Source organism: Oncorhynchus mykiss, chromosome 13 (genome assembly GCF_057628025.1).
Source record: "Oncorhynchus mykiss isolate SJ-2025 chromosome 13, ASM5762802v1, whole genome shotgun sequence".
Taxonomy (NCBI): Eukaryota; Metazoa; Chordata; class Actinopteri; order Salmoniformes; family Salmonidae; genus Oncorhynchus; species Oncorhynchus mykiss.
In genome coordinates this window covers 5,011,926-5,025,264 of record NC_143034.1, presented here as the reverse complement: position 1 = coordinate 5,025,264, position 13,339 = coordinate 5,011,926, and the positions used below count along the sequence as shown (strand labels likewise).

The 13,339-nt window shown below is 41.7% G+C and overlaps 1 pseudogene across 1 annotated transcript; it reads right to left on the bottom strand.

Moving 5' to 3' along the window:
- Positions 1–1,539: 1,539 nt before the first annotated feature.
- LOC149978659 (uncharacterized) lies at positions 1,540–9,074 on the bottom strand (annotated as a pseudogene). Its single transcript, XR_016485594.1, has 2 exons — positions 8,419–9,074; positions 1,540–2,749 (listed from the first exon to the last, which is right to left on the bottom strand). The product of XR_016485594.1 is annotated as an uncharacterized LOC149978659 (transcript).
- Between the last annotated feature and the right edge of the window lie 4,265 nt (positions 9,075–13,339).

The window sequence follows — 13,339 nt, the reverse complement described above, 5'->3', positions numbered from 1 at the left end:
AGTTAACTTGGAGTCACGTTATGTTGTGTGGTCCTCCCACTATGACTTGGGAACCCATGTAGTTTATTAGGCTACAGATTAAATAAGTTATGAACTTCACAGGGTGGTGAAAGTGCACGTGATGAGCTTGATGCTCCTTTCCAATACATTTTGATGGTCTTATTCTGGTGACAGGTGACATGATGATCGATGCTTGGCTGCCATTTGACAAATAAAATAATATCGCTCTCATCCATAATAATCTCATCATGTAGGTAGCCTACCAACACTGTATCTATGAGCTGCTGGCTACAGTGCATGGGGGGGACAAGATCATTTTTGCTATATAATGCAACAGTTTTGTTAAACCATCAGTAGAGTTGAAAATGCGATGGAAACCATTGGGAATTTAACAGCATAAGTTATTTATTTGTCACGCAAAGCCTTTAATCTGCAATAAATCTGTTTGATAGAAACATTTCTGGTGGGAAAATGTATATATTGTTTTATGCAGATTTGAGAATATTCACATGAAAATCTGTCTCAAATGACATGGAAACTTAGCTACTAAGGTGGATATCGATCCAACACCTGCTGCTTATTCAAACCAGCCCACTGGGCACAGACGTCAGTTCAACATCTAGTTTCTATTTACATTTCTTTGATTCGTCAACTAAAGTGAATTTAACATGAAATCTACACAAAATGTCACCTGTCATTGGATTTCGGTTGCAAGTTGGGTGAAACACTAAATGTTACCTGTCATTGGATATCGGTTGCTGGTTGGGTGAAATACAAAATGTTACCTGTGGAAACAATGTTTATTCAATCAGTGGGAGGCTTGTAAATTCCCCCAGGAAAGTGGAACGAGGAACTCTTCTTTGAGACAATGATAAACAGCAATCCTTGGGAGAGTTGTGGTGGATATTATAAAATAAGGATCTGCTGGAGTCCAAGTCAAACCAAGATTCTTTATTTCTGAGCTCAGAGAGAATAACAGAGTCACAGCGCAGTGTAGACAGTCTGAATTCCTGAAGCATTGAGTGATTAGCAAATATCTTTATAGTTTCCTGTTCCTGGGCGGGACTTTATTCATACAAGGACACAGGTGCAAATTGGTTTGCAACACAGGATGATAGTCCCAAAAACAGGAGCTTATAATAGGACAGTTTCACAAGGTTAGTCACATACTCAGTTATGTGGACACACAAACATTTTCCATTACAGAGTCTGAACATTTTCATTTCATTAAATCATCAGTGGGCTACAATGCAAATGTCAACAATGGAACTAATGCATCACATCCAAATATCACTTGATTATCTGTAGTGCTGGAGGAATGACACACCCAGATAAACACAAAGAGTTTAAAAAAGGACCGTTTAAACACATGGAATCTGATCTACTCTGTATTCAAACTGACATACTCCATATTCACTTCATGTTTTCTAATAGAAACAAACAAATATATGTTTGAGTATACCCTGTACCATTTAATTTCATCTGGTAAAGACAGGTAAACACATTGTCAGTCAACAATATAAGACAACGGGAGCACTGTGTATGTTCTCTGATGAATTTTAAGTCAATGTGATGTGAAATATCAATATACACGCTAAGAGAAGTAATTTCTCTCTCCTGTGTGGATTCTCTAATGACGTTTAAGTGACTTATGAGTAATATGTTTTCCCACAGTCTGAGCTTTTCTAAGCCTTCTCCTCTGTGTGCAGTCTAATGTGTTCTTTCAGGCTTCCTAAATGGGCAAAAGCTTTGCAACCTGGGCGGAGTGGTAAGGCTTCTGCCCTGTGTGTATTCTCATGCTTTTTCAGGTTTCCTCTCTGGTTGAAACACTTTCCACATTGGGAGCAGTGGTAAGGCTTCTCTCCTGTGTGTATTCTCTCATGTTGTTTCAGCTCCTCCTACCGGTTGAAACACTTTCCACATTGGGAGGAGTGGTAAGGCTTCTCTCCTGTGTGTATTCTCTCATGTTCTTTCAGCGTCCCCGACCGGGAGAAACACTTTCCACATTGGGAGCAGTGGTAAGGCTTCTCTCCTGTGTGTATTCTCTCATGCCGTTTCAGGTGTCCTCTCTGGTTAAAACACTTTCCACACTGGGAGCAGTGGTAAGGCTTCTCTCCTGTGTGTATTCTCTCATGTTGTTTCAGATCCCCTGAATGGATGAAACATTTTCCACATTGGGAGCAGTGGTAAGGCTTCTCTCCTCTGTGTATTCTCTCATGTTGTTTCAGCACCCTCAACCGGTTGAAACACTTTCCACATTGGGAGCAGTGGTAAGGCTTCTCTCCTGTGTGTATTCTCTCATGTTGTTTCAGGTGTCCACTCTGGTTGAAAAACTTTCCACATTGGGAGCAGTGGTACGGCTTCTCTCCTGTGTGTATTCTCTCGTGTTGTTTCAGCATCCCCGACCGGGTGAAACACTTTCCACACTGGGAGCAGTGGTACAGCTTCTCTCCTGTGTGTATTCTCTCGTGTTGTTTCAGCATCCCCGAATGGTTGAAACACTTTCCACATTGGGAGCAGTGGTAAGGCTTCTCTCCTGTGTGTATTCTCTCATGCCGTTTCAGCACCTCCGAACGGACGAAAGACGTTCCACATTGGGAGCAGTGGTGAGGCTTCTCCCCTGTGTGTATTCTCTTATGTTTTTTCAGTTGTGCTTTCTGTTTAAAACTCTTTTCACACTGGGAGCACTGGTGTCGTCTTGCTGGTTTGGACGTCCCTGGCTCTGGTTCCTCTGAGTCTGGTCTTTCTCCTGCCAAAGATAGTGTTATTTTTAAATAGAGACCCAAATGAAACGACATGATAAAGAAACCTTGCTACGAGGGTAAATCCTAAATCAGATCTCTCAATAACCTGAGGCCAGATTTAACAATCTTAGTGTGATTTTAAAACAAATGTAGAGCTTCCTGGTAATTACTGCTATGTTTACATTACTTATTCATCCTGTTTTACAAGTCAGAACACAAAAAACTAGACAGTTCTAGGACACTGAAGACACAGACGTCGCTGGATTCCAATTGAACAGGTGGTTCTAAATATATAACTTTCATAGCTGTATGATACAGAATGTGACCTACACACTTCCTTAAACATAAAATAACTAAAGAAGTAATTTTGTGTGGAAGTCCAAAACTTGTTTTTACGTCACAGATACAAAGCACATCAGTAACATCTCCCCGTTGTTGAAAGGGTTCGACACATTGCTGTTTAATTGGACCAATTTCTTATTTAGACATTCACAGATGTTCAACATTTTGATTATCGCTGATGTCATATTTTGGGTAAATGTTCCTAAAACTGATAGTAACAACAAAAAACAAAAATATAAACGCAACATGTAAAGTGTTGGATGTTTCATGAGCATCACTGTTAGTCAACATTTATTCTTTGCCAAGATAATCCATCCACCTGACAGGTGTGGCATATCAAGAAGCTGATTGAACAGCGTGATTGTTACACAGGTGCACCTTGTGCTGGGGATAATAAAAGGCTACTCGAAAATGTGCAGTTTGATCACACAACAATGCCACAGGTCTCTGAGGGAGCGGGCAATTGGCATGCTGACTGCAGGAATGTCCACTGGAGCTGTTGTCAGGGAATTTAATGTACAGTACCAGTCAAAAGTTTGGACTCACCTACTCATTCAAGGGTTTTTCTTTATTTTTACTATTTTCTACATTGTAGAATAATAAAGACTTCAAAATTATTAAAAAACACATGGAATCATGTAGTAACCACAAGTGTTAAATCAAAATATATATTTTATTCTTTAAAAGTTGCCACCCTTGCTTTCTGTCAAACAGCTTCACCTGGAATCCTTTTCCAACAGTCTTGTAGGCGTTCCCACATATGCTGAGAACTTGTAGGCCACTTTCCCTTCACCTCTGCGATCCAACTCATCCCAAAACATCTTGATTTGGTTGAGGTCGGGGGATTGTGTAGGCCAGGTCATCTGATGCAGCACTCCATCACTCTCCTTCTTGATCAAATAGCTCTTACACAGCCTGGAGGTGTGTTGGGTCATTGTCCTGTTGAAAAACAAATGACAGTGGGACTAAGCCCAAACCAGATGGAATGGCATATAGCTGTAGAATGCTGTGGAAGCCATGCTGGTTAAGTGTGACTTGAATAAATAAATCAATGACATTGTCAACAGCAAAGCACCCGCACACCATCACATCTCCTCCTCCATGCTTCACGGTGGGAACCACACATGCGGAGATAATCTGTTCATCTACTCCTCGTCTCACAAAGACATGACGCTCGGATCCAAAAATCTCAAATTTGGACTCATCAGACCCAAGGACAGATATCCACCGGTCTAATGTCCATTGCTCGTGTTTCTTGGCCCAAGCAAGTCTCTTCTTCTTATTGGTGTCCTTTAGTAGTGGTTTCCTTGCAGAAATTCGACCATGAAGGCCTGATTCACGCAGTCTCCTCTGAACCGATGATGTTGAGATGTGTCTGTTACTTGAACTTTGTGAAGCATTTATTTGGGCTGCAATTTCTAAGGCTGGTAACTCTAATGAACTTATGCATCAGAAGTAACTCTGGATCTTCCATTCTTGTGGTGGTCCTTAAAGTAATGATGGACTGTTGTTTCTCTTTGCTTATTTGAGCTGTTCTTGACATAATATAGACTTAGTCTTTTACCCAATAGGGCTATCTTCTGTATTCCCCCTACCTTGTCACAACACAACTGATTGGCTCAAACACATTAAAACCGGTTATGGCACATTAACTCTTGAAACTAGGGGGCACCTTTAAGACTCCATAATGTTTCATCATTAGATGCTACAGTCCTCCTTTAAGACTCCATAATGTTTCATCATTAGATGCTACAGTCCTCCTTTAAGACTCCATAATGTTTCATCATTAGATGCTACAGTCCTCCTTTAAGACTCCATAATGTTTCATCATTAGATGCTACAGTCCTCCTTTAAGACTCCATAATGTTTCATCATTAGATGGTACAGTCCTCCTTTAAGACTCCATAATGTTTCATCATTAGATGCTACAGTCCTCCTTTAAGACTCCATAATGTTTCATCATTAGATGCTACAGTCCTCCTTTAAGACTCCATAATGTTTCATCATTAGATGCTACAGTCCTCCTTTAAGACTCCATAATGTTTCATCATTAGATGGTACAGTCCTCCTTTAAGACTCCATAATGTTTCATCATTAGATGCTACAGTCCTCCCTTAAGACTCCATCATGTTTCATCATTAGATGCTACAGTCCTCCTTTAAGACTCCATAATGTTTCATCATTAGATGCTACAGTCCTCCTTTAAGACTCCATAATGTTTCATCATTAGATGCTACAGTCCTCCTTTAAGACTCCATAATGTTTCATCATTAGATGCTACAGTCCTCCTTTAAGACTCCATAATGTTTCATCATTAGATGTTACAGTCCTCCTTTAAGTCTCCATCATGTTTAGAATGTGTCTGGAAGCGCTACTCTATCTATTCTACTCTCATCCTTTAGGTTTTAATAATATTTAATAACTAGGGTTAATACCTACCTGGCGCCCCAACAAAATCTTCATATTTACCCCCCTCTATCAATCCTGCTACAGAATTAGCGTAGTAGGCCATGTAACTTAAGGTAATCAGAAATATTTAGGACTAACTTATTCCTTGCCACCCATTCTGAAACTAACTGCAGCTCTATGTTAAATGTTGCAGTCATTTCAGTCGCTGTAGTAGCTGACGTGTATAGTATTGAGTCATCCGCATACATACATAGACACACGGGCTTTACTTAAATGTCACTGGCATGTTGTTGGTAAAGATTGAAAAAAGAAGGTGCCAAAGAGCTGCCCTGGGGAATTCCTGATTCTGCCTTGATTTTGTTGTACAGGCTTCCATTAAAGAACACTGTGTTCTGTCAGACAGGTAGCTCTGGGGCGGCAGGTAGCCTAGTGGTTAGAGCGGTAGGCCAGTAACCGAGAGATTGCTGGATTGAATCCCCGAGTTGACAAGGTAAAACTCTGTCGTTCTGCCCCTGAACAAGGCAGTCCTAGGCCGTCATTGAAAAAAATAATTTGTTCTTAACTGACTTGCCTAGTTAAATTAAGGTTACATTTTAAAATAAAAACTCTTTATCCACAATATAGCAGGGGGTGTAAAAGCCATACGTTTTTTTCAGCAGCAGACTACGATCAATAATGTCAAAAGCCACACTGAGTCAAACAAAACAGCCCCAACAATATTTTTATCATCAATTTCTCTCAGCCAATCAGTCATTAAGTAAGTGCTGTGCTTGTTGAATGAACTTCCCTATAAGCTAAAAGTCTATATTTGTTTACTGTAAAATAGCATTGTATCTGGTCAAACACCATTTTTTAGGGTTGGTAACAGGCTGATTGGTCGGCTATTTAAGCCAGTAAAGGGAGCTTTACTATTCTTGGGGAGTGGAATGACTTTAGCTTCCCTCCAAGCCTGAGGGAACACACTTTCTAGTGGGCTTAAATTTAAGATAATGCTAATAGAACTGGCAATATCGGCCACTATTATCCTCAATCATTTTCCACCCACGTTGTCAGACACCAGTAACATGTCATTGTTGATTTTTTTCCCAAAATTGCATCAAAGGAGTTCCAAAGCTTTTTACAATCATTCTTCGTGTAATTCATAGTGTAGTTTCTACGTTTTACTCAGTTTAGTCACATGATTTCTCAATTTGCAATAGGTTTGCCAATCAGTTATTCAGCCAGACCTATATGCCATCTCTTTTGCCTCCCTCTTCATCATACCATTTTTAAATTCCTCATCAATCCACGTGGTTTTAACAGTTTTTACAGTCATTTTCTTAATGGGTGCTGCTTATTAGTAACTGGGATAAGCAATTTCATAAACGTGTCAAGGGCAGCGTCTGGTTGCTCGTCATTACACACCACGGACCAACAAATATTGTTTCCATTGTTGGAATCGGCAAAACATGGAGACATTAAAGAAGTGATAGGAAGTGAAAGAGACTGGGTGTTATGTCAGAAGTTAATGGTTCTCTGAAGAAAGACAGGTGGCTTCGGAATGTGTTGGGTGGACGAGAGGAGAGCAAAGTGTGAAACAGGGGAGACGAACATCTGTGGATTAGATGAAGGAGGGGTTGAGGTCAGGACAGATTCTCATCAGGGAGATAAAGGTCTGGTATCCTGTTACTCTCTTCCTGTGGAACCATAAGATGTAAGGATTGGAGAGAAGGAGTGTCTTAAGTGAGACATATATCTGGATGGAACAAATGTTGGGTTGTCTGAATTACAGATGTACAGAACCTTTGGGAATAATTAAACTTGGTTAAAGCTTCTCTAGTGTCCGTGAGTTATTTACTGTGAAAAAAAACAACATAATAACATCAACAACATAGGAATCACCACAAACAATTGTATGACCTCTTATATAGAACATTAGGCCCAGCCTTTTGGAACTTTGGTTGTCCTAGATATGACTACTATATTGTGATCACAACATCCGATGAATTTGGATACTGCTTTCAAACACATTTCTGCAGCAATAGTAAAGATATGATCAAAATATGTTGATTCAATTTCTGTACCGTTTGTAACTACCCTGGTAGGTTGATTGATAAACTGAACCAAGTTTATGGAATGTTTTTGTAAAACAAGCACCTTACATTAGGTCATCTTGAAACTTTCCCTCTAAAGCTAACTTTCATCAAGGTTTTATATGGTCTATTGGTTTCTCTCTAAATCTAACTTTCATCAAGGTTTTATATGGTCTATCGGTTTCTCTCTTTTCATTGGCCGAATCCTTTTTCAGTGTTATGATATTCATTACATCCATATACACCAGTCTATCTTCCTGTCAACTAACAGAACTCTGCTGGTTGTCCTGGTAACAGATACCAGTGGGCAGATCTATTTATTTGTTCAAACTGAACTACAGCACTTACTTTGATGTGTCAAATCTGATCCTTTCTTCTCTTCTCCTCCTCTCACAGTTCCACTCAGCCCCGTTGTTTTCCTGCAGTCCACCAGCAGCACAGACAACCTCTTCATACCCAGTAGTAAGGTGTTTCCGGGAGAGGCATGACACGGGGACTCCGGGAGAGAGGAAGGGCTAGCGTTGTCCTGGTAACCATAAAGAGGAGACACAGACACATACCATTATGGATGGAGGCATTAATATCTCTAAATTAATTGGGTGCCTTTTGTGTCCCTTTGATATTTTAAGTATAAATTATGCTCCATTATTACATTTTAAAAGCCTGTTATATATTTAAATAATTTAAAAGTCCCAAAAATACATGTAGCAATGGCAGATTGACCCTTTAACAATTTATATAAGTACTGAACATCACATTGAAGTGAAGAACTTAAGTAGAATGCCCCTTAAAACCACACATTAGTTCAACAACTGCATAGTTTGTGCCCCTGTTTTTAAGACAATACTCACTGGTGTTAATGAGATATTCTGTCTCCTCCTCTTTCACTCCCAAAACGTCTTCCTCCTTCACCTTTACTGAGATAGAACCTTTTAGAGAGGAAGGGTATGCTTTCTCTTCTTTCCCTATAACAGCCTCCTCTTCCTCCTTTTTCATTCTGAAAGGTTCTTTCTCTCCTTTCACTGTAATATCCTCCTCCTCTTCCTCTTTCACGACAATGTCCAGAGCCAGAGCATCTTTCTCTCCTTTCACTGTAATATTCTCCTCTTCGTCTTTCACGACAATGTTCAGCGCCAGAGCATCTTTCTCTCCTTTCACTGTAATATCCTCCTCTTCTTCTTTCACGACAATGTTCAGCGCCAGAGCTTCTTTCTCCGTACAGCAGACATCCACTTCTTTAGCAGGGGATGAGTAGTTTAATGAGCTCATGGTCAGGGATGTTAGCTAGCTAGTTAGCATTAGCGAATAGCCTAGTGCTAGGCTCAGTATCAATCTTTAACACATTTGCAAATTGAACAAGCACATTAGGTTCAAGTTAACGTCAACTGAAATGTGTTTTAAACACTGCGATTAGCTAATGCACATTAACATGGCCTAAAACGTCAATCTTTCAGTTTTACCTTGTCTACCAAGCTACGGAGGTGGTTGAAAGAGTAGCAGTGTTGTTGTTCCTGAAGAAGCGTCCCGTCCAGTCCATTATACGTCACGAAAGAAGCATCACCTGAAAGACGCTCGTCGCCATCTGCTGGCTGGAGTGGGTAACGCAGTTTGGAAACAATAGTTACTACACTTTTTGTATTGGAAATAACGTCATAATTATTTAACAATAAGCTGATATATTTTCTCTTACGTCATACAACTACTACGTTCCTGTATACAGACGTAGAAGCGTAATATGAATATGTAGATGATGAATAAATACTTCCATGAATAGGAAGTGTGTTTATACACATTTACTCTGTACATTTTTTCTCTAGATGTGACCATACTATTCCCTTAAAGCTACAATAGAAAGCTACAACAGGTGTAGACATTACCATGAAATTCTTACTGACAAGCCCTTAACCAACAATGTAGTTAAGAAAAATAAGAGGTAAGAAAAAAAGTTACACAATAAAAAAACTATACCGTGTTTACAGAGTCAATGTGGAGGTTGTATACAGGGGGTACCAGCACAGAGTCAATGTGGAGGCAATATACAGGGGGTACCAGTACAGAGTCAATGTGGAGGTTATATACAGGGGGTACCAGTACAGAGTCAATGTGGAGGCAATATACAGGGGGTACCAGTACAGAGCCAATGAGGAGGTTATATACAGGGGGTACCAGTACAGAGTCAATGTGGAGGTTATATACAGGGGGTACCAGTACAGAGTCAATGTGGAGGCAATATACAGGGGGTACCAGTACAGAGTCAATGTGGAGGCTATATACAGGGGGTACCAGTACCGAGTCAATGTGGAGGCTATATACAGGGGGTACCAGTACAGAGTCAATGTGGAGGCTATATACAGGGGGTACCAGTACAGAGTCAATGTGGAGGCAATATACAGGGGGTACCAGTACAGAGTCAATGTGGAGGCTATATACAGGGGGTACCAGTACCGAGTCAATGTGGAGGCTATATACAGGGGGTACCAGTACAGAGTCAATGTGGAGGCTATATACAGGGGGTACCAGTACAGAGTCAATGTGGAGGCAATATACAGGGGGTACCAGTACAGAGTCAATGTGGAGGCTATATACAGGGGGTACCAGTACAGAGTCAATGTGGAGGCTGTATACAGGGGGTACCAGTACAGAGTCCATGTGGAGGCTATATACAGGGGGTACCAGTACCGAGTCAATGTGGAGGCTATATACAGGAGGTACCAGTACAGAGTCAATGTGGAGGCAATATACAGGGGGTACCAGTACAGAGTCCATGTGGAGGCTATATACAGGGGGTACCAGTACAGAGTCAATGTGGAGGCTGTATACAGGAGGTACCAGTACAGAGTCAATGTGGAGGCAATATACAGGGGTACCAGTACAGAGTCAATGTGGAGGCTGTATACAGGGGGTACCAGTACAGAGTCAATGTGGAGGCTATATACAGGAGGTACCAGTACAGGTGTTGAAATAAAATACATACAGCTTCATACAGTTTGATTTAATGAGGCTTAATGACCAAAAGCACAATTCTATTTTGTAAACATGAGACAAGTGTACGAGGAGATGCGTGTCTCATGAACTTTAAGTAGCCTTTATTTGTTGTGATATAATCCTTTAGAGACAGGATTGTGTCACGGATCTGGGGAAGTGGACCAAAGCATTTCTGCAGCATTGAAGGTCCTAAAGAACACAGTGGCCGCCATCATTCTTAAATGGAAAGTTTGGAAGTTTGGAACCACCAAGACTTCCTAGTGCTGGCCGCCCAGCCAAACTGAACAATTGGGGGAGAAGGGCCTTGGTCAGGGACGTTACTGAGAACCCGATGGTCACTCTGACAGAGCTCAAGAGTTCCTCTGTGGAGATGGGAGAACCTTCCAGAAGGACAACCATCTCTGCAGCACTCCACCAATTTGACCTTTTTGGTAGAGTGGCCAGACGGAAGCCACTTCTCAGTAAAAGGCACATGAAAGTCTGTTTGGAGTTTGCCAAAAGGCACCTAAAGGACTCTCAGACCATGAGAAACAAGATTCTCTGATCTGATGAAACCAAGATTGAACTCTTTGACCTGAATGCCAAGCGTCAGGTCTGGAGGAAACCTGGCACCATCCCTACGGTGAATCGTGGTGATGGCAATATCATGGTGTTATTGGGGATATTTTTCAGCGGCAGGGACTGGGAGACTAGTCAGGATCGAGGGAAAGATGTACGGAGCAAAGTACAGAGAGATAATTGATGAAAACCTGCTCAAGAGCACTCAGGACCTCAGACTGGGGCAAAGGTTCACCTTTCCACAGGACAACGACCCTAAGCACACAGCAAAGACAACATAGAAGTGGCTTTGGGACAAGTCTCTGAATGTCCTTGAGAGGCCCAGCCAGAGCCCGGATTTGAATCTGATCAAACAACACTGAAGAAATCCTGAAAATAGCTGCGCATTGACGCTCTCCATCCAACCTGACAGATCTTGAGAGGATCTGCAGAGAAGAATGGGAGAAACTCCACAAATACAGATGTGCCAAGATTGTAGTGTCATACCCAAGGCGGCTTGAGGCTATAATCACTGCCAAAAGTGCTTCAACAAAGCACTCTCTGCTCAACAACACTGACTGTGAATCAATCTGGTTGATTCTCTGGTTGATTCTCTGCTCAACAACACTGATCGCGTCAAACTTTGCTGTGTGTCCAGGCTGTCACTTCTGTCATCAGCTACTAACATCAGTGCTGCACCTTTGTCCTTGTCCCTGGATGACGTCTTCCTGCTCCCTCTTCCATAGTGAGAACACTGATGGCTCAACATGGTTTTCTGAGAGACTGGATGAAGGCATCCTGCTCCCTCTTCCATAATGGGAACACTGCTGGCTCAACATGGGCTTCCTGGTTATGAAAGAAAGTGTGATGGTCAATGGTAGCCACTCCCATTGTTTGAAGCAGTTGTAGTCATGTATCCAGACCCCAGAATGGTAGTAGAAAGGAGCCTGTTCCCCGCATGCTTCCTCACAATCATTGTCTGGATCGACCACTCCCCCACCTGACCACAGGACCAGTATTGCTGACTGATCTTCATTCCTACAGCCTTCATCACCGCCCCTGGAGTCTCTTCACTGTCTGATCTTCATTCCTACAGCCTTCATCACCATCCCTGGAGTCTCTTCACTGTCTGATCTTCATTCCTACAGCCTTCATCACCATCCCTGGAGTCTCTTCACTGTCTGATCTTCATTCCTACAGCCTTCATCACCATCCCTGGAGTCTCTTCACTGTCTGATCTTCATTCCTACAGCCTTCATCACCATCCCTGGAGTCTCTTCACTGTCTGATCTTCATTCCTACAGCCTTCATCTCCATCCCTGGAGTCTCTTCACTGTCTGATCTTCATTCCTACAGCCTTCATCTCCGTCCCTGGAGTCTCTTCACTGTCTGATCTTCATTCCTACAGCCTTCATCACCGCCCCTAGAGTCTCTTCACTGACTGATCTTCATTCCTACAGCCTTCATCACCGTCCCTGGAGTCTCTTCACTGTCTGATCTTCATTCCTACAGCCTTCATCTCCGTCCCTGGAGTCTCTTCACTGTCTGATCTTCATTCCTACAGCCTTCATCACCGCCCCTGGAGTCCCTTCACTTTCTGATCTTCATTCCTACAGCCTTCATCTCCGTCCCTGGAGTCTCTTCACCGGGTAAGTATAGATAGTATAAGAAACCTCTCCCATTCTACTTGTCTATTATCTTTGTTTAGAAATAGTCATTTGTGTGACCTACTGATTTTCCCTACAATTTATTTTAAGGATTTAGAAATATAGAAATGGTAGAAGGAGGAATGTCAGAGTCTGGAATATAAATATATACAGTTGGTTTACAATGTATATGATGGTGTGTCTAGACATTATGGACCGTATATGAATATAAAAGGTGTGTACAGTAGTAGTTATATAGGATGAGCCTTGACTAGAATACAGGGTGGAGTACTGGGTGGAGTTCAGGGCAGGATACTGGGCGGAGGCCGGCTAGAAGTGACTATTTGAACATTCATATTGAACAGCCTTACCTATAGAGTAGCACCACCACCCATCAGCCCATTCTCATCTTGATGTCAAAGCTGCAGTGTATTGTTGCTATAGGAGTTTATGATTAATAATCCTATTTATTTCAAGCCCCACTAAGATGTCATCGTACTATTCATTTAAATTCCCTCTGTCAGATATAAATCATCAGAGTGGGAAACCAACTGACATGGAAACAATGGAGCAAATGTATCACTATCAGAGGGGTGTATTATGA